The sequence below is a fragment of the Poecilia reticulata genome, chromosome 15, assembly GCF_904066995.2.
Source record: "Poecilia reticulata chromosome 15, P_reticulata-male-v2, whole genome shotgun sequence".
NCBI lineage: Eukaryota > Metazoa > Chordata > Actinopteri > Cyprinodontiformes > Poeciliidae > Poecilia > Poecilia reticulata.
In genome coordinates, this window is record NC_088844.1 from 21,000,414 (window position 1) to 21,021,014 (window position 20,601).

Here is a 20,601-nt window from a genome sequence, read left to right on the forward strand (position 1 = left end):
ACTCAAGCCAACAACCGAACCCAGCAGACACAATCAGACGAGCATTAGCTGAACAACAAACAGCGATTCAGTCCCATGATAAGGTCCTTCGTGATCTTAGCACCTGTCAAGCAGAAACGAACCGCCGGCTAGAGGAAATAGCTAACTTTCTGCAGATTTCATCCCAACAGCCTCCAGCCGCCGTCCCGGACCAAACTCCCGATCCAGTTCCAGCGAGCTGCGCCATGTATTCGGAGATCCGCCCACCCTCGCCAGAAAGGTTTGATGGTGACTCTAACAAATGCAAGGGGTTCATAGTGCAGTGTTCTTTGATATTCAATCATTCTCCTCAGAGCTTTATTAATGATGGAGCCAAGATTGCATTTATAATTGCTCACCTGTCTGGTAGGGCTCTTAGTTGGGCTGAGGCGAAGTTTCCCGACCCCACTAATTTCGCCTGTACGTTCGCAGATTTCCTGACGGAATTTAAACAGGTTTTCACTTGTGACCCTGACAAAACTGCTAACTCCCGTGATTTATGGTCATTAAAACAAGGATAAAGATCTGTAGCCGATTTTGCTATAGATTTCAGAATTCTGGCTGCGGCTTCAACCTGGAACACCGCAGCATTGAAGAGCGCTTATTTTCACGCCCTCAGCGATGTTATAAAGGATGAGTTGGCAACTCTCGATAAGCCTGAGTCCTTAGAAGATCTGATAAGACTAACTATCCGGTTAGATAACCGGATCAGATCCCGTAACAGGGAGAGAAGCCGCAGAACCCCATCTACCAGAAACGTACTGGTTTCTACTCCTGTGACTCCAACTCCTTCCTTACCCAACTCGCCGGAACCTGAACCAATGCAACTTGGACGTGCCCGGTTATCCCCCGAAGAAAGGCAAAACCGGATGAGGTCTCGCTTGTGTCTGTACTGTGGCGCTTCCGGACACTTCATTGCTAGCTGCCCGGTGCGGTTAAACCCCCAAGTCCACCAGTAGAAGGGGAAGTCTGGTGGACAAACACGTTCAAACTTCTCCACGCCTTTCGATAATTTCAAACCTTTGTTACAATAACCAGACCATCCCTTTGGCAGCCCTAATCGATTCTGGTTGTGAACGAACCTTAATTGACTCTGAATTGGTTAAACAGATGTCAATTGAAACAGTCGAGTTACCCGTTCCTCTCCGAGTTTCAGCTCTAGATGGAAAATCACTTCCACCCATAACTCACAAAACTAAACCGCTCCTTCTGGTTAGTTCAGGTAACCACAATGAATTAATTTCTTTTTTCGTTTTTCCCACTACTACATCATCGATCATCCTAGGTTTTGACTGGCTGGAACTGCATAACCCTCACATAAACTGGTCAGATAAGAACATTGTATCATGGTCTGCTAACTGTCACTCCACCTGTCTCCGATCTGCTGTTCCTCCAGGTCCACCACCAGCTGAACAACAAGGAGGGGATCACTTGGATTTATCGTCCATCCCTGTTGACTACGACGATTTGGCTCCTGTTTTTAGTAAGGCTAAAGCTCTCTCTCTTCCTCCTCACAGACCTTATGATTGCTCCATAGATCTCCTCCCTGGGGCCCCATTACCCTCAAGTCGACTTTATAACATCTCCCGACCGGAGCGGGAGACTATGGAGAAGTATATTAAGGACTCCTCGGCAGCAGGTATAATTCGTCCTTCATCATCTCCTCTGGGGGCTGGATTTTTTTTTGTTGGCAAGAAAGATGGAACACTGAGACCTTGCATAGATTACCGTGGGCTAAACCAAATCACAGTCAAAAATAAATACCCTTTACCTCTGCTGTCCTCTACTTTTGAGCCTGTCCACGGTGCCACGGTTTTTCCAAACTAGACTTAAGAAATGCTTACCATTTGCTTCGCATCCGTAAGGGTGACAAATGGAAAACTGCCTTTAAGACTCCCCTAGGGCACTTTGAATATTTAGTTATGCCTTTTGGACTGTCCAATGCCCCAGCTTGCTTCCAGGCCTTGGTTAACAATATTTGAGAGATTTTTGAACATTTTCGTGTTTGTATATCTAGATGATATACTCATATACTCCAAGAACTTAACGGAACATAAACGCCATGTCCGCCTGGTTCTGCAACGGCTACTTGAAAATAAACTATGTGAAGGCAGAAAAATGCGAATTCCACCAATCGTCTGTGTCCTTCTTGGGCTTCATACTTGAGGGCGGACAGGTTCGTCCTACGGAGGAGAAGATTAAAGCAGTTGTGGAATGGCCAACCCCAGAAACGCGTAAACAGCTCCAAAGATTTTAGGTTTGCAAACTTCTACCGAAGATTCATTCGCAACTACAGTCAAACAGCTCTTCCTCTAACCGCACTGACCTCCACTAAGATTCCTTTCCTGTGGACACCCAGAACGGAAGCAGCATTTAAGAAACTCAAGTCTCTTTTTTCTGCTGCCCCTGTCTTGACTCAACCTGACCCGTCCAGACAATTTGTTGTGGAGGTTGATGCGTCCGATACAGGAGTGGGGGCCGTTTTGTCCCAAGTATCAGGTACCGATAATAAGACGCATCCTTGTGCCTTCTTTTCCCGTAGCTTATCCCCTGCTGAACGGAATTATGATGTGGGCGACCGGGAACTTCTGGCCATCAAGTTGGCCCTGGAAGAGTGGCGGCATTGGTTGGAGGGTGCGGAACATCCGGTGCTGGTTTGGACCGACCATAAAAACCTCTCCTACCTTCAATCTGCCAAACGCCTCAATCCACGTCAATCCCGTTGGTCTCTGTTCTTTTCGAGGTTTAACCTGTCCATCTCTTACCGTCCAGGCTCACGCAACCAAAAACCGGATGCTCTGTCCCGGCAATATGCTGCTGATACTTCAGACAAGACCCCTGCGACCATCTTGCCCCCCAGCTGCACAGTGGGAGTTGTCGCCTGGGAGATTGAAGACCTCATAAAGCAAGCTCAGACGTCTGAATCTACACCGGTGAACTGCCCAGACAATAAGATTTATGTCCCCTCAGCTGTCCGTGCCAGATTTCTACATTGGATCCACGCTTCAAAGTGGTCAGGGCTCCCAGGTACGAGTCGCACCATTTCTCTAATAAACCGCAGGTTTTGGTGGCCTTCCATCCATAAGGATGTTAAAGAATATGTGCGAGCTTGTGTTATTTGCTCCCGGAACAAGTCCTCTCATCAGCCCCCAGCGGGACTCCTTCAACCTCTACCGGTTCCCAAGCGCCCTTGGTCTCATGTTGCCATTGATTTTGTCACCGGGTTACCTCCCTCTAAGGGTATGACAACTATACTCACCATCATAGACCGTTTTTCTAAAGCCTGTCATTTAGTTCCCCTTCGCAAGCTCCCCAGTGCTTTTCAGACTGCACAGTTGATGGTAAAACATGTCTTGTGTTTACATGGCATCCCAGTCGAGATACTCTCGGACCGGGGTCCGCAGTTTGTGTCCCAAGTTTGGAGACATTTTTGCGCTGCCCTCAAGGGTAAAGTAGTACTGACTTCTGGTTATCATCCTCAGACCAATGGCCAAGTAGAAAGAATGAATCAAGAACTGGAGTCAGTCCTCCGCTGTTTCACATCCACCAATCCGTCTGACTGGAGTGTTTTCCTGCCCTGGGTTCAGTATGCACACAATAGTCTTGTTTCTGCTGCTACCGGTTTATCTCCTTTTGAGGTTTCCCTAGGATACCAGCCTCCACTTCTCGCCTCTGAGGAAGACCAGATCTCAGTTACTTCTGTCCAACACCACATCCGGCGCTGTAAAAATATCTGGAGATCTACCATCATCACCCTCAATAATACTTCGACTCAGAACAAACGTTTTGCTGATCGCAGAAGGATTTCGGCTCCAGTGTACTCTCCCGGTCAGAAGGTTTGGTTATCCACTCAAAACATTCGGATTAAATCCATGTCTAAAAAGCTGTCCCCTAGATTCATTGGACCGTTTGAGGTGGAATCCATAATTAGCCCATCCGCTGTCCGGCTTCATCTTCCAGCCTCGCTAAAGATTCATCCTACTTTTCATGTGTCTCAAGTTAAGCCTGTCCAGACCAGCACCTTGTGCCCTCCACCTGAACCCCCACCTCCCGCCCGTCTCATTGATGGGCACCCCGCTTACACAGTTCGCCGGATTGTGGACTCCCGTCGGCGAGGTCGGGGATGGCAATACCTTGTTGATTGAGAGGGCTACGGCCCGGAGGAGCGCCGCTGGGTCCCTGCTTCGTTTATTTTGGATCCTGATTTGATCACTGAGTTTCGTTCTTCTTTGCCTGCCAGTTCGTCTCGGCCGCCAGGTGGCGACCGTTAGGGGGGGGGTACTGTTGGGATCAGAAGGGGGTTTTTGGGTTTGTTTCTTTTTTTTTTTCCATCACCACTAGATGGCACCATGGAGGCTAGGACAGGAGGACTGGAGTGCTGATGTCACCGTCACACCGGTTCCTAATCCACTCGTCAGGAGGACTTCAAAAGACGGCGACTGCCAGCATACCAACGCTTGAGTGTTAGCCAGTTATGGTAACCCGGAGCTCCCCTCCCCAGTGATCTAGTTGATATTTTCGTTGAAGCTGAACTAACACCGCCTGTTGTTTGGATTTGTTTCAGCTACTCCTGCGGCTACTACTACTCTGGCGGTGGCCCGAGTTTCCTTGAGACACCGTGTACATCACCAGCGGGTGCCCAAGACCACCGCTCACCTTTTCCTCTGTGGAACCAAAAGACTCCTCTGAGTCTGAAGATCGTCGCTGGCAGTCCGCTCGCTTTTCCGTGACGACGTCAGGATTCTATACCTGTCCGCCCTCCACCGCAGCACGATCTCCATCTCCAGCACCTCACTCCTAGCCGCACCGTTGTTGTACTCCTCCCGAGTAAGCATTGTACTGTTGAGCACTGGGAAATTCCCGCAGTCCCTGAACTCACCTCCCGATCTATTATTGTTCCCAGGCGTCCTGGCTTACCTGTTTGTCGCTGTCCACTCTGTTGTTCTGAGACCCAACCTGGAAAGCTTACATTTGTTAATAAACCACTTAACTGACTTTTGGCCTCCTGAGTTGTGTTCTGCATGTGGGCTCGTAGTGTTAATCCCAGCATGACAGTCAGGTCACGGAAAAAGGGTCCAATACTTGCAGGCAATCTCAGGCAGACAAAATCCAAGGGCGAGGCAGGAGTCAAAAGGCAGAAACAGGGTCGAGACCAGAAAACAGAAGCCAGTGAAGAATCCGACGTGGGCAAGACAAGGCAGGAAAATCCAAGGGACAAAAATGTGTTCGTGGTCAGGTCAGGAAGAAACGCTGGATATCTACTCACTCAGTGGCTTTCAAAAATCTGGCACCGTCTGCCTGCCTGAGAGCTGAATATAACTGCTGGTGAACAGGTGGAAGACATGAGCCTGATTGTGCTCCAGCGCAGCAGCATGCAGGTGAACCAGATGAGCTTGATGGGAGGAGTACTGAGGAGAAAAACATAGCAGGCAGACGGGCCAGAAACATAACCGTACCCCCCTCCTAAGGTCCGGCTCCCGACGGACCCTTCGGCTGATCAGGATGGAGGCGATTAAAGTCCCTCAGGAGAGACTTATCGATGACAAAACGGCCAGGAATCCAGGACCGTTCCTCCGGTCCATATCCCTCCCAATCAACCAGGTACTGGACGCCACGTCCCCTTCTCTTGGACCGGACATCTTGATCATGGCCCTCCTGGCTTTCCTCCAGATCCGATGGCACCTCATAGCTGCAGCGTGAGCGGAGGGGACCTTAGCCTCCCTCTCTTGAACAAAGAACACCGGTGGCTGGAACCCATGGACAGTGTAGAAGGGCGAAAGACCAGTGGAGCTAGAGGGAAGAGCGTTCAAGGCATGTTCCACCCACGGTAGATTGTGTGACCACCTGGTAGGGTCAGAATCACAAAGGATACGAAGCTTGGTTTCAATCTCCTGGTTAGCCCTCTCGGTCTGTCCATCAGTTTGGGGATGGAACCCAGACGACAAACTGACAGATATGCCAAGCATGGTGCAGAACTCCTTCCAGAACCGAGAGACGAATTGAAGTCCTTTGTCCGAGACAATGTCAGTGGGGAGCCCATGGAGGCGGAATACCTCCCGTGCCATAATCTCCCCCATTTCCTTAGCAGAGGGGAGTTTCTTGAGGGGGACCAGATGGACCATCTTAGAGAATCTGTCAATGACAGTTAATAAGACAATGAAACCATCCGAACTGGGCAAACCTGTGACAAAGTCCATGGCGATGTGCGACCAAGGGCGGGATGGGATGGGGCCGCAGTAACCCTGAGGGCGGGCGACGAGACGACTTTGCTTGGCAGCATTGATTACAGGCTGTAATGAACTCTTTAACGTCCTTGGTCATGGAGCCCCACCAGAATTGAGACCGGACAATTTGTAATTTCTTGCTGATGTCTGGATGGCAGAACAGTCGGGACTTATGGCATAACTCGAGTACCTTGGGGACCAGCTGTTCTGGGACAAACAGCCTGTCGGGGGGCACGAGGCTGGAACCAGAAGATCACGGGTAGCGTCCCTGACCTCCTTCTCCAGCTCCAACCTGGTCACAGACAGCCTCACCGAGTCTGGGAGGATAAACTCCTCTGCATAAGCGGCCCCCAACTCAGAGGATTCATGAATTCTAGACAAGGCGTCCGGTTTTATGTTCTTGGTACCAGGCCTGTAAGAGAGCGCAAAATTAAACCATCCAAAAAACAGAGCCCACCTTGCTTGTCTGGGGTTGAGTCGTCTAGCTCCCTTCAAGTACTCCAGGTTCTTGTGGTCGGTCCATACTAGGAATGGTTCTTTGGCCCCCTCCAGCCAATGTCTCCATTCCTCAAGGGCCAGATTTTTCTGTAATGTTCAGACCTGAAGACCCGAAATTTCAGTCAGACACAAAGTAAAATCAATAAGTTCTTTATTGAGGACCAGGGTATGGGGACGGGGAACCACGAGCAAAGGAACAGGAACCTCTGAGGACAGAGAAACAGGTTAGAGGGTTGTAGGTTAGGAAGGGAAGGCCAAAAGTTGTAAAGGGAAAAGATCACTAACCTTCCTTGTGTTGTGGGGGGTGAGGGATCCAGGTAGCACAGTGGAAGAGACAAGTGGCACACCTAGGGAAGGACAGGACTAGGAGGCACAGGGGTTTGGGCAGGCAGGACAAGACAAACGTATCTGAGGGTCAGGCGAAGAGCAGTGGTCAGGTCACGAAAAAAGGGTCCAATACTTGCAGGCAATCTCAGGCAGACAAAATCCAAGGGCAAGGCAGGAGGCAGAGGTCAAAAGGCAGAAACAGGGTCGAAACCAGAAAACAGAAGCCAGTGAAGAATCCGACATGGGCAGGACAAGGCAGGAAAATCCAAGGGACAAAAATGTGTTCGTGATTGTGGTCAGGTCAGGAAGAAACGCTGGATATCTACTCACTCAGTGGCTTTCAAAAATCTGGCACCGTCTGCCTGCCTGAGAGCTGAATATAACTGCTGGTGAACAGGTGGAAGACATGAGCCTGATTGTGCTCCAGCGCAGCAGCATGCAGGTGAACCAGATGAGCTTGATGAGAGGAGTACTGAGGAGAAAAACATAGCAGGCAGACAGGCCAGAAACATGACAAACAGAGAATTGTACCAATTGTCAATATATTAAAAGTTTACAGACAACATGCTTTTCTGTAAACTTTTAACATATTGACAGTTTGTACAAATACCTCATAGCATATTGGCAATGCACTCTTGAGAAATCTGACTATATTGAATACACAAAATAATTTGTTTCACCTGGAAAGTGTGTTGTAATTGATCCTTCTGTGTACTGGTAGCCTGATATGTTTGCAGTACTGTATTGTGTATGAAGCATATAATGTATAAAGTGGCAAAAAGAAATAATAAAAACATTAAGAAACTAAAAAGTGTACTTCATTAGCAATTATAATAAACCAAAAGTGTAACTGGAGCATACTCTATACACATTACTAAAATGCATAATGCTCATATATTTAAAATACAGGCTGCACAGTGGCGCAGTTGGTAGAGCTGTTGCCTTGCAGCAAGAAGGTTCTGGGTTCGATTCCTGGCCGGGGGTCTTTCTGCATGGAGTTTGCATGTTCTCCCTGTGCATGCGTGGGTTTTCTCCGGGTACTCCGGTTTCCTCCCACAGTCCAAAAACATGACTGTCAGGTTAATTGGCCTCTCCAAATTGCCCCTAGGTATGAGTGTGTGTGTGCATGGTTGTGTGTCCTGTGTGTCTCTGTGTTGCCCTGCGACAGACTGGCGACCTGTCCAGGGTGAACCCCGCCTCTCGCCCGAAACGTTGGCTGGAGATGGGCACCAGCAACCCTCCCGACCCCACTGAGGGAAAAAGGGTGCAAGAAAATGGATGGATGGATTTAAAATACATCGTAAATATATTGTAAATGTAATTCATTCACAAAACTAGTACACTTAAGATATACTAATCCAGTACGCCTATATGACATAAAAGACATATACTTAAAGTGTACAAAGTATTCCTTTAGATGTTCCAAAAAGCACATGATAGTACAGTTGGCACACTTCAAATTGTACCTTTCTACAATTTACTATTAAAATACACTAAGGACAAAATTATTTGTTCCAAAATAACATACTTAAAGTTAACTAATCCTTAACTAACTTGAAGTATACTGATGGGTCCGTAGCAGGCTGTGCCAGGTCCACCATTTTTTTTCTAAATAAAATCATTCATATTCAATCTGACACAGGAGTCGTGGCATACATCACAGAAGCTGGAAGCTCTCATTATTAAGCTGTGCCAGGAAGTGCTGCAATAGCTGCCACTGGCAGGTCGACCTGCAGCCGTGGGATAGTCAGGACACCGGCAGCCTGTGGCAGGTCGTGGCAGATACTAGCAGCAGTAAGATTGCAACCCCACACCTCCCCTGCAGATTATCGCTTGTAACTGATCTTCCTGTACTGTGAGGTGTATCACGACTGATCTGGTCCAGTTGGTAGAACGTTGGGACCGCTTCGATCTAAAATCAAGGATATTCAACATTGTTTTCGCAGCCTGTCGTGTTTTCCTTGTCTGCAATGAGATGGTCCCATTTAACGTCTATATATTTGGGAGTGATGGAAGACAATGACACCCGAGGTGTGTTACTTAAGCACAGCGTGCTTGGTCTCTACGTGGCGAAGCAGTTTGAAGGCTTCATTGCCTCATTAACGAGCCGGTGACCTGTTGCAGTATATCATGCAGAGCAGACTTGTAATGTGGGACTCTCGTACCGGTCCAGGATAAATCCATTCTCATGTCTCTTCACTGGGCCTTTTCCCCTTCGCAAATAAACTTTCCAAAAACACCTGATCTGTTTCTTACTTATTTTGCTGCTTGTGGGCTCAATGTTGGCGCGCAAGACGTAACTGAGAAAATCCAGTTAAAGGGTTTCAAAATAAAAGATCCTTCATATTGAGATAATACATTAAATGGAAATATTTAATTATTTTTGTGCGGCCCGGTGCCAGTCCCCGGCCCGGTGGTTGGTTGCACAGACATACGTACACCTCAGTGGACGCTGAGTCCTACGTTACGTCGCCACCATCTTCTATGTGGCAGCAGAGCAATCGGAGCTCCCTAAATCCTGTGCTGTGTGGACTTGTTTCAACCCTTTTACAATACAAACTGGATTTATTGGCATTACCTTTCACAGGTAAGGATGACAGAGCATAATTACTTGACTTTGCAGTCAGAAACTAGCTTCTAAACCACTGAGAAATATTTCCTATGTAGTTAAATTTGCCTGACGTAACCACTGATTGTCAGCGAAGCTAACGTTTTCATACTGTTTTCTAATGAGAGAGAGCTGAGGAGAAACTGCTGTTAGAGGGGAAGCGCAGTAAAGACCAGAGGATTTTATGAGGAAAGGTTAGTCAGGATCAGAGCTGGAGCTCCTATTTCTTCAGTCTCTCTTTCACAACTCAGCTTCACAATGCCGGCCTACGAGTCAGAACCCAACATGCTGAAAATGTATTATAAATGTGAAGGAAAAACATGTATTTTCTATTACACTTTTGAATAATTTCTCTTTTGTCCTTGGCTTGAGCCTGTGTACCAGGACGTCTCAGAAGTCATTGGAGTTCTCCCAGTTTGACCAACAGACTGAAGCCCTGCCTGTGGCCAAGTGTTCCCAGTATAATAAATAAATGTGTTTTATTCTTTCATTTTTTGTGTATTTATAAATATCTTAATCTGAAATATTAGTGTATTAATACAGCTTATGTAATGAATTAAAAATAATTTACTGTTAGAATTATTTTCACTCTGCTGTCAATAGAGTTGACGTATACTGTAATAAATATTTTTTTCTGGAAAAAGAGAAAATATGTAGTTTATTGTTTGACAATGATTGTCATTGACATTTGACAATGACTTTGATAAATCAGTCATTTATCAATAACATAAAAATAAATACAATATACATTTCTTTCTTGTCTTGAAATGTTAAATGTACATTAAATTATGGAATCATGTAAATACGTTCTTTAATAAAACATTGTAAAAGTGTGTGTCTGTTCATCAATGTCAATATAAAATGATCAGAATCATTTCTATTAAATAAAAACATTGTGCTCTTTATTCAGAAATCCCCCAAAACAATTAATAATCAAATCCAAAGTTAGAAACTCTGTCTTTAGTCAATTATTTGATTCCCAAATATATTAGTGTGTGTGAGAAAATGTGTCAATGACGGGTATTAAGTTACTTTGTAGAACGGCACTTTGTCAAGTTCGGTCCATTTACTTGTATTAGCTTACTGGCACATAGGCCATGTTCAATATGGCAGACGCTGCGACATATCAGCAATGGGCCGACCCGCTCCATGAGGCGTCTAGGTATTAATATCTATGGTTGGTTGGGGACGACTGGTGTAAAGGACTGTGAACTGCTACGCTAACAAACTTGACCTACATTTTTATCATTTAATAATCATAATAAAAAATGTAATATTTGATTTATTTAAGATTTTTGGCACTTGGGGATTTTAAAATTAACAATAAACTGACAGGAAACAGGATGGAGAGGGAGAGGGTGAAGACATGCTGCAAATGGCATTAGACCAAGATTTAAAGCATGTTATAACTCTAATAAAAAGGTCAAAGAAGTTTTTTATATATTTGTTAAAACTGCTACAACAGCCTACTACTGAAACTGTTCCTGGCTGCAGAATGCAAGTTTGTACTTTCACTGAACATCTGTTCAGTCTGATGATGTCACATGTCACAGTGATGTCACAAAGTTTACTTCTGTGATGCCAGTTCTGAGCCACTTCAATGAACTGAATTTCACTGCACTCATTCTACTTTGGATTGCGGTGAAGTGTACACACTGAATTGGAACCAGTCTGTGAGCCGAGTTTCTTGGATTGACAGGAATTAGACATTTCTGGATTTAACTTTGACCTGCTTTTCGTGTAAAGACCCTTGGGATTCTGGTTATTGTGAAATACTTTCACTAAAAAATGGATAGAAATACAGTCATCCTACCATCATACTGTTGGTATACAATTCAACAAATGTCAAGAGCACATAATCTTGTCAGTGAAAATTGCCAAAAAGAGTCTGATCGTTTGCGACCACAACTTAACATTATGGAGGCAAAACGCACTAAACACATAGCAAAGAAAAACGCAGAGAAACTAGCAAAAGAGCAAGGATTTGACCAGATTGCTGAAGAAGAAAGGATGCTCAAAGAACAGGAAAAACGTGCCCTAATTGAAGACGGCAAATACAAAATTATGCAAAGAGACCAGGATGTGCAGAAATTTAACAGAGAACTCAATAAGCAAGGGATAAAAGAATACAACAAGGTGTTGGCGGCATATCAACGAGACAAGAGGACAGCTGCACAAAAACTTGCAAAAGAAAGTGGGGAGATCAATTCTTGGACCAATGTAGCTGATGAACGCATGAAAAATGACGCTATTAAACGGAAACAGAACACACGGGCTGACGCCGACATTTATCTTGGAAAGATAAGTAAAAATAAGCAAACTGCAGAACAGAAACGACTACTTGCACAAGAGGACACAAGGAAATTATGCTCCGAGATGCATACATAAACCAAAAGGAAAATGAGGACAGAGAGAAATTGAGGGAAAAGGAAAGGAATTGCATTGAGCAAAATGTCGTAAGGCCCAAACTCACTAAAATGGAGCAGGTGGCAAAATCTCGCAAGAACCCAATGAATAGGGAGGATTTCTTCTCGAACTCTAGAAATCCAGAAAAAGTAAAAGCCGACAGATTAAGAGAGACTCAGATGAAGATACAAACCGTGTATGACAAGCTGGCAGAGATAAAAATGAGGAAGCTTCCAGGTTGGCTTCAACAGAAGATAGAGTCAGTAAACTTGAGTCACAAATGAGGATAAAAGAAAAACAGCGAGCACAGGAAGAACAGGAGAGAAAGACTACAATGGAAAAATTTCTTACAAAAACAAATGCATCTCTAGCAAGAGAGAAACTAGACTGGAAACAAACCGACAAGGAGAAGAACAGAAAAAGGTAGTAAGAAATGAGAGAGGATGACAAGATGTATGCGGCTGAAGAAGAAAAAAGAACCAACAAAACGACAACTCACCGTCGACTGTTCCATCTTCAACCGTCGAATGGCGGCAGAGAAGCGTGCCAAAGAGAGAAATCAGAAAAACATGGACATGAAAGAACATCAGAGGCTTCATCACAGTTTCTCTACTGATTCAAATCCAATTAAGGAATACATGAAGACTGAACTGCAGAAGGCTGAAGACAGGGGGCTGGATGTACAATACATCCAAAGCAAATTTAGGAAACCCAAGCCACCTCCCAAAGTTGGTGATTCTTGCAGGGTTTTAAATATTTATCCAAGTTATGACGCTTGTCCCAGTCTTTACACTGGTACCAGTCTTAAAACTAGTCCCAGTTTTGAGCCAGACCCGGCAAATGTCATCAAAGTGCAACATGGACGTATAATAAGGCGTATCCAAGTGCCAAAAGATTGTTCTCTGCCACCTATAACTTCCAACACTCCCTCCAAGTGACTTAAGTATCTAAAGCAGTGGTCTCAATCTGCAGTCCTCAGGAGTCCTGCAGCTTTTAGATGTGCCCCTTGTCCTACACACTTGAATTAAATGGCAAAACTGCCTCACTAGCATGCAGTCAAGTCATGTCTTGTCTTCTCGTCTTTGTCATTTCTGTTGGTTCTCTCCGGGTGCTCCGGCTTCTCCTAAAGTCCACAAACATGACACTTAATTGATCTCTTTAAATGACCCCGTCCAAGTCCCTAGCTGCACACTTGGGGTCCAAAGTTCCTGGCTACCATCCTGCAACTTTTAGATGCATCTCTGCCCAAACACACCTGGATCTGCAAGAATCGCCAGTCTTCAAGAGTCCTGCAGCTTTTAGATGTGCCCCTTGTCCTACACACTTGAATTAAATGGCAAAACTGCCTCACTAGCATGCAGTCAAGTCATGTCTTGTCTTCTCGTCTTTGTCATTTCTGTTGGTTCTCTCCGGGTGCTCCGGCTTCTCCTAAAGTCCACAAACATGACACTTAATTGATCTCTTTAAATGACCCCGTCCAAGTCCCTAGCTGCACACTTGGGGTCCAAAGTTCCTGGCTGCCTGTTCCTGTTCTTGAGCTGCAGTCCTCAAGAGTCCTGCAGCTTTTAGATGTGCCCCTTGTCCTACACACTTGAATTAAATGGCAAAACTGCCTCACTAGCATGCAGTCAAGTCATGTCTTGTCTTCTCGTCTTTGTCATTTCTGTTGGTTCTCTCCGGGTGCTCCGGCTTCTCCTCAAGTCCACAAACATGACACTTAATTGATCTCTTTAAATGACCCCGTCCAAGTCCCTAGCTGCACACTTGGGGTCCAAAGTTCCTGGCTACCATCCTGCAAATTTTAGATGCATCTCTGCCCAAACACACCTGGATCTGCAAGAATCGCCAGTCCTCAAGAGTCCTGCAGCTTTTAGATGTGCCCCTTGTCCTACACACTTGAATTAAATGGCAAAACTGCCTCACTAGCATGCAGTCAAGTCATGTCTTGTCTTCTCGTCTTTGTCATTTTTGTTGGTTCTCTCCGGGTGCTCCGGCTTCTCCTAAAGTCCACAAACATGACACTTAATTGATCTCTTTAAATGACCCCGTCCAAGTCCCTAGCTGCACACTTGGGGTCCAAAGTTCCTGGCTACCATCCTGCAACTTTTAGATGCATCTCTGCCCAAACACACCTGGATCTGCAAGAATCGCCTCCAAAGTCGGCGATTCTTGCAGGGTTTTAAACATTTGTCCCAGATATGATACTTGTCCCAATCTTGACGCTGGTACCAGTCTTAAAACTAGTCCTGCAGCTTTTAGATGTGCCCCTTGTCCTACACACTTGAATTAAATGGCAAAACTGCCTCACTAGCATGCAGTCAAGTCATGTCTTCTCGTCTTTGTCATTTCTGTTGGTTCTCTCCGGGTGCTCCGGCTTCTCCTAAAGTCCACAAACATGACACTTAATTGATCTCTTTAAATGACCCCATCCAAGTCCCTAGCTGCACACTTGGGGTCCAAAGTTCCTGGCTACCATCCTGCAACTTTTAGATGCATCTCTGCCCAAACACACTTGGATCTGCAAGAATCGCCAGTCCTCAAGAGTTCTGCAGCTTTTAGATGTGCCCCTTGTCCTACACACTTGAATTAAATGGCAAAACTGCCTCACTAGCATGCAGTCAAGTCATGTCTTCTCGTCTTTGTCATTTCTGTTGGTTCTCTCCGGGTGCTCTGGCTTCTCCTAAAGTCCACAAACATGACACTTAATTGATCTCTTTAAATGACCCCGTCCAAGTCCCTAGCTGCACACTTGGGGTCCAAAGTTCCTGGCTGCCTGTTCCTGTTCTTGAGCTGCAGTCCTCAAGAGTCCTGCAGCTTTTAGATGTGCCCCTTGTCCTACACACTTGAATTAAATGGCAAAACTGCCTCACTAGCATGCAGTCAAGTCATGTCTTCTCGTCTTTGTCATTTCTGTTGGTTCTCTCCGGGTGCTCCGGCTTCTCCTAAAGTCCACAAACATGACACTTAATTGATCTCTTTAAATGACCCCGTCCAAGTCCCTAGCTGCACACTTGGGGTCCAAAGTTCCTGGCTACCATCCTGCAACTTTTAGATGCATCTCTGCCCAAACACACCTGGATCTGCAAGAATCGCCTCCAAAGTCGGCGATTCTTGCAGGGTTTTAAACATTTGTCCCAGTTATGATACTTGTCCCAATCTTGACGCTGATACCAGTCTTAAAACTAGTCCCAGTTTTGAGCCAGAACCGGTAAATGTCATCAAAGTGCAACATGGACGTATAATAAGGCGTGTCCAAGTGGCAAAAGATTGTTCTCTGCCACCTATAACTTCCAACACTCCCTCCAAGTGACTAAAGTATCTAAAGCAGTGGTCTCAATCTGCAGTCCTCAAGATACTGCAGCTTTTAGATGTTCCACTTGTCCTACACACTTGAATTAAATGGCAAAACTGCCTCACTAGACTGCAGTCAAGTCATGTCTTCTCGTCTTTGTCATTTCTGTTGGTTCTCTCCGGGTGCTCCGGCTTCTCCTAAAGTCCACAAACATGACACTTAATTGATCTCTTTAAATGACCCCGTCCAAGTCCCTAGCTGCACACTTGGGGTCCAAAGTTCCTGGCTACCATCCTGCAACTTTTAGATGCATCTCTGCCCAAACACACCTGGATCTGCAAGAATCGCTAGTCCTCAAGAGTCCTGCAGCTTTTAGATGTTCCACTTGTCCTACACACTTGAATTAAATGGCAAAACTGCCTCACTAGACTGCAGTCAAGTCATGTCTTCTCGTCTTTGTCATTTCTGTTGGTTCTCTCCGGGTGCTCCGGCTTCTCCTAAAGTCCACAAACATGACACTTAATTGATCTCTTTAAATGACCCCGTCCAAGTCCCTAGCTGCACACTTGGGGTCCAAAGTTCCTGGCTACCATCCTGCAACTTTTAGATGCATCTCTACCCAAACACACCTGGATCTGCAAGAATCGCCTCCAAAGTCGGCGATTCTTGCAGGGTTTTAAACATTTGTCCCAGTTATGATACTTGTCCCAATCTTGACGCTGATACCAGTCTTAAAACTAGTCCCAGTTTTGAGCCAGAACCGGCAAATGTCATCAAAGTGCATGTGAGGGTTCTTGCATAAACCAGCCAGAGAGACACTGAATGGAATCCAAAAATAATCTTAATTTATTACAAAAAAGTTCAAAAATAATTAAACAATGAAGAACTGGGCCCAAAAACTGAGGTCAACATAACAAACTCCAACTCAGGTAGTAACACAAAGAACTCAAGCACAAAACTGACCTAACAAACAAGACATGAGGGGAGCTTAAATAGTGGCTGATCAGACCACAGCTGACACACAAGGGGTAATTAAACATACAAAAACTTAAATAAATACTAATCAATACAACACCAAACCTTTAAATTAAAACATTGGACTGAAACTACCAAATAGAAGAGACATTAAAGAACTGGTCAAATTAAATGAAAGAAAACCAAATTTCCCCGTCCCCTGGCAAACAAATGGAATGGCCCGCTGAGGAGGTTTGCCAGCCATATATGGATGTCAATTAGCTGGAGCTCTTCTGTGACCCTCCAGCAGCAGCTCCAAAGGAAACTGGTAACTCAAAACAAATAAATTAATTTGTTGCTTTTAACAAAAATATAAAGAACCGACAAATAAAGTTAACTAAATGTGTGCACTTCAAATAGTTAACTAAAAAGTCAAGCTAATGAAAATTTTCAAAAATAAAAATCTAAACTATTCACTAATTAATGTCTAAATTAATATTAAGGATGAACAAAACAAATAGTTACCATTCAGGTCTGTGTGACAGTAGGGTCGGCTGTCACAGTGCAACATGGACGTATAATAAAGCGTGTCCAAGTGCCAAAAGATTGTTCTCTGCCACCTATAACTTCCAACACTACCTCCAAGTGACTAAAGTATCTAAAGCAGTGGTCTTAATCTGCAGTCCTCAAGAGTCCTGCAGCTTTTAGATGTACCCCTTGTCCTACACACTTGAATTAAATGGCAAAACTGCCTCACTAGCATGCAGTCAAGTCTTGTCTTCTCGTCTTTGTCATTTCTGTTGGTTCTCTCCGGGTGCTCCGGCTTCTCCTAAAGTCCACAAACATGACACTTAATTGATCTCTTTAAATGACCCCGTCCAAGTCCCTAGCTGCACACTTGGGGTCCAAAGTTCCTGGCTACCATCCTGCAATTTTTAGATGCATCTCTACCCAAACACACCTGGATCTGCAAGAATCGCCTCCAAAGTCGGCGATTCTTGCAGGGTTTTAAATATTTGTCCCAGTTATGATACTTGTCCCAATCTTGACGCTGGTACCAGTCTTAAAACTAGTCCCAGTTTTGAGCCAGAACCGGCAAATGTCATCAAAGTGCAACATGGACGTGTAATAAGGCGTGTCCAAGTGCCAAAAGATTGTTCTCTGCCACCTATAACTTCCAACACTCCCTCCAAGTGACTAAAGTATCTAAAACAGTGGTCTCAATCTGCAGTCCTCAAGAGACTGCAGCTTTTAGATGTGCCCCTTGTCCTACACACTTGAATTAAATGGCAAAACTGCCTCACTAGCATGCAGTCAAGTCTTGTCTTCTCGTCTTTGTCTTTTCTGTTGGTTCTCTCCGGGTGCTCCGGCTTCTCCTAAAGTCTACAAACATGACACTTAATTGATCTCTTTAAATGACCCCATTCCCATAGATTCTGTTATGCTATAAAATATGTATAGAAAATGGGTGGATAATAGAAATCAACTTGTATACAACTGGATAAAAAAAATTAAAATCTCCCCACTATGCAATAGCCATCTTAATGTGTGCAGCTAGGGGTCCCCAAGTCCCTTGCTGCACACAAGTGGGGTCCAAAGTCCATAGTTGCAGGTTGGTAGCAGGGCTACCATCCTGCAACTTTTAGATGCATCTCTGCTCAAACATACCTGGATCAAATAAACTGCTCGCTACCAACCTAAACCTGGTCTGGTATGGGTCTCGTTGTTTCTTGTCGGGTTTGGTCGGTTTGGGTCCGGTGTGGTCCAGGTCTGGCCTCGTCGGGTCTGATCAGATCTGGTCGGGTTTATGTATACATAAAAAATATATATTAAAAAATCCCTTCTCACCCTCCGTGGGTGGTCTCTCTCTTTTTCATCCTCTGAGCTTGGGTCCTCTACCAGAGGCCTGTGAGCTTGAGGGTTCTACGCAGTATCTTGGTTGTGCCTAGAACTGCACATTTCTGGACTGAGATGTCTGATGTTGTTCCTGGGATCTGTTTTAGCCACTGCTCCAGTTTGGGGGTGACTGCCCCGAGGGCTCCGATGACCACAGGCACCACTGTGGTCTTCACCTTCCAGATCCTCTCTGAGGTCCTGGTATTTCTCCAGTTTTTCGTGCTCCTTTTTCCTGTTGTTGTAATCACTTGGTATTGCTACATCCTCCACAACAGCTTTCTTTAGCCATGTGATAGCAGTTCCACTTCATGTTTTCACACGTACACTGACTTGACTTGCTGTGGGTAGTTCTTTTTGGTAAATGTATGACTATGCTAGTAGACATCCATACCAGATGACAGTAGTTCAAGGAATTATTTTTAAAAAAACTGCCTCAGAATTTCCTCAAGAAAACCAGTCTTGCTATTTATAAACCACGCTTTGCTTGGGGTTCTCCAAGAAAGTTGCCAGGCAGTTGTGGAGCTTTAATGAAAGCCACACCTTAAAAAGCATAACTGTGACATCCAAGTAGATGTACTTTCAAGATATGCCTTAGTTTTGAAATGAGGTTTTTTATTTGGACCTCAATAGAATTTTTTGGCAAAGGGATTGCTCAAATGTGTTTATGACATTTACAGCAGGTATTTTCATAGTGAGTAAAACATGGATCAATTGTGACGTCTAAAGACGTATTACAGGAGAAGGGTACAAGAAATTCCCAACATTTTATTTAACAAGTTATTTTTCCTGATGTAAAAGTTACATAAAGAAATGAGGAGCAATAATAATAATAATAATACATTTTATTTCAAAGGCGTCTTTCTGGCACTCAAGGACACCGTACAAGAGTAAAAATAGTGACAGAAACAAATAAAATATAACAATTAAAAATAGAAATAAATAAAACAAAACAATGTATCTTTATAAAATCTATGTAAAATCAGGCAAGCCAATTGTGTCATGTGGAAAAGGCAGATCTAAAAGGTGTGTTTTGAGTTCGGTTTTAAAATTTGATAATGACTTTATGTTTCTAAGGTGTGGTGGTAATGAGTTCCATAGTTGGGGAGCAGAGCGACTGAAAGCTCTGCTCCCCATGGTGGTGAGACGGGCAGAGGGGGCAGTGAAATGGATAGAGGAGGATGATCTGAGGGAGCGAGAGGGAATGGCAATATGAATAAGATTTGAAAGATATGGTGGGGAGAGATTGTAAAGGGCCTTGAAAGTGTACAGAAGAATTTTGTATTCTATGCGGAACTTGGTGGGCCAATGGAGTCTTTGCAGGACAGGAGTGATGTGGTGCATGGATGGGGTTTTGGTAATGATACGGGCAGCTGAATTCTGGACCAATTGGAGCTTATGAAGAGATTTCTGGGTGAGACCAAACAGAAGGGAGTTGCAATAGTCAAGGCGTGATGTCACAAGACAGTGAACAAGAATGGCAGTGGAATGGGGAGTAAGGGAGGGGCGGAGGCGATTGATGTTGCGTAGGTGAAAATAAGCAGAGCAGGTAATGTTATTAATGTGAGACTGGAAAGACAGAGTGCTGTCAAGGATGACACCCAGACTCTACCTGAGGGGAGGGAGAAACGGGACAGTTATCAATTACAAGACTGAAGCTTTTGATTTTGGCCAGAGTAGATTTAGTACCAATGAGAAGAGCCTCTGTTTTATCACTGTTAAGCTTAAGCAGATTTGAGGAGAACCAGGATTTTATTTCAGTCAAGCAGTCAGTAAGCGAAGACGGTGGGAGGTCCTGCAATGAATGAAAAGAAACAATACAAGATTAAAAAAATACAAATTCCAATAAATGATACATTAATGGTATTGTAGTGTTATTAAGTTTGAAACTGTGGTCTTCATTATTCATTAAAAAGATGCATAGCCACAGGGAGCCAGTGTAAAGACTTTAGAGCAGGATTGATGTGCTCTATCTTCCTGGTTTTAGTCAGAACACCAACAGCAGCGTTCTGGATCAGCTGCAGCTGTCTGTTTTTTTTTTTTTTAGGCAGACCTGTAAAGACGCTGTTGCAGTAATTAATGCGACTAAAGATAAACGCATGGATGAGTTTCTCTAGATCTCGCTCAGACATTAGTCCTCTAATCCTGGTGATGTTCTTCAGGTGATAGAAGGCCGACTTTGTAACTGTCTTTATGTGACTGAAGGTTCAGAGTCACATAAAGACTCTGAACCACATAAGTCCATCACTACTCTCCAGCCTGATTGCTGGTTTTTAATTGTAATAACTGAAGCTGTGCATTGATTCTAGATCATAGGTGGGGAACTCCAAGCCTAGAGGTCTCCTGCAACTTTTAGATGTATCTCTACTTCAACACACCTG

The 20,601-nt window shown here is 44.6% G+C and overlaps 2 long non-coding RNA genes across 2 annotated transcripts; both read right to left on the reverse strand.

The window, feature by feature from the left end:
• Positions 1-6,874: 6,874 nt before the first annotated feature.
• On the reverse strand, positions 6,875-7,724 carry LOC145555218 (uncharacterized). The gene is made up of 3 exons (XR_014091317.1): positions 7,398-7,724; positions 7,026-7,148; positions 6,875-6,946 (listed from the first exon to the last, which is right to left on the reverse strand). It is a non-coding gene; the product is annotated as an uncharacterized LOC145555218 (long non-coding RNA).
• An 8,472-nt stretch (positions 7,725-16,196) lies between these two features.
• Positions 16,197-17,086, reverse strand: LOC145555174 (uncharacterized). The gene is made up of 2 exons (XR_014091267.1): positions 16,853-17,086; positions 16,197-16,652 (listed from the first exon to the last, which is right to left on the reverse strand). It is a non-coding gene; the product is annotated as an uncharacterized LOC145555174 (long non-coding RNA).
• Positions 17,087-20,601: the final 3,515 nt, after the last annotated feature.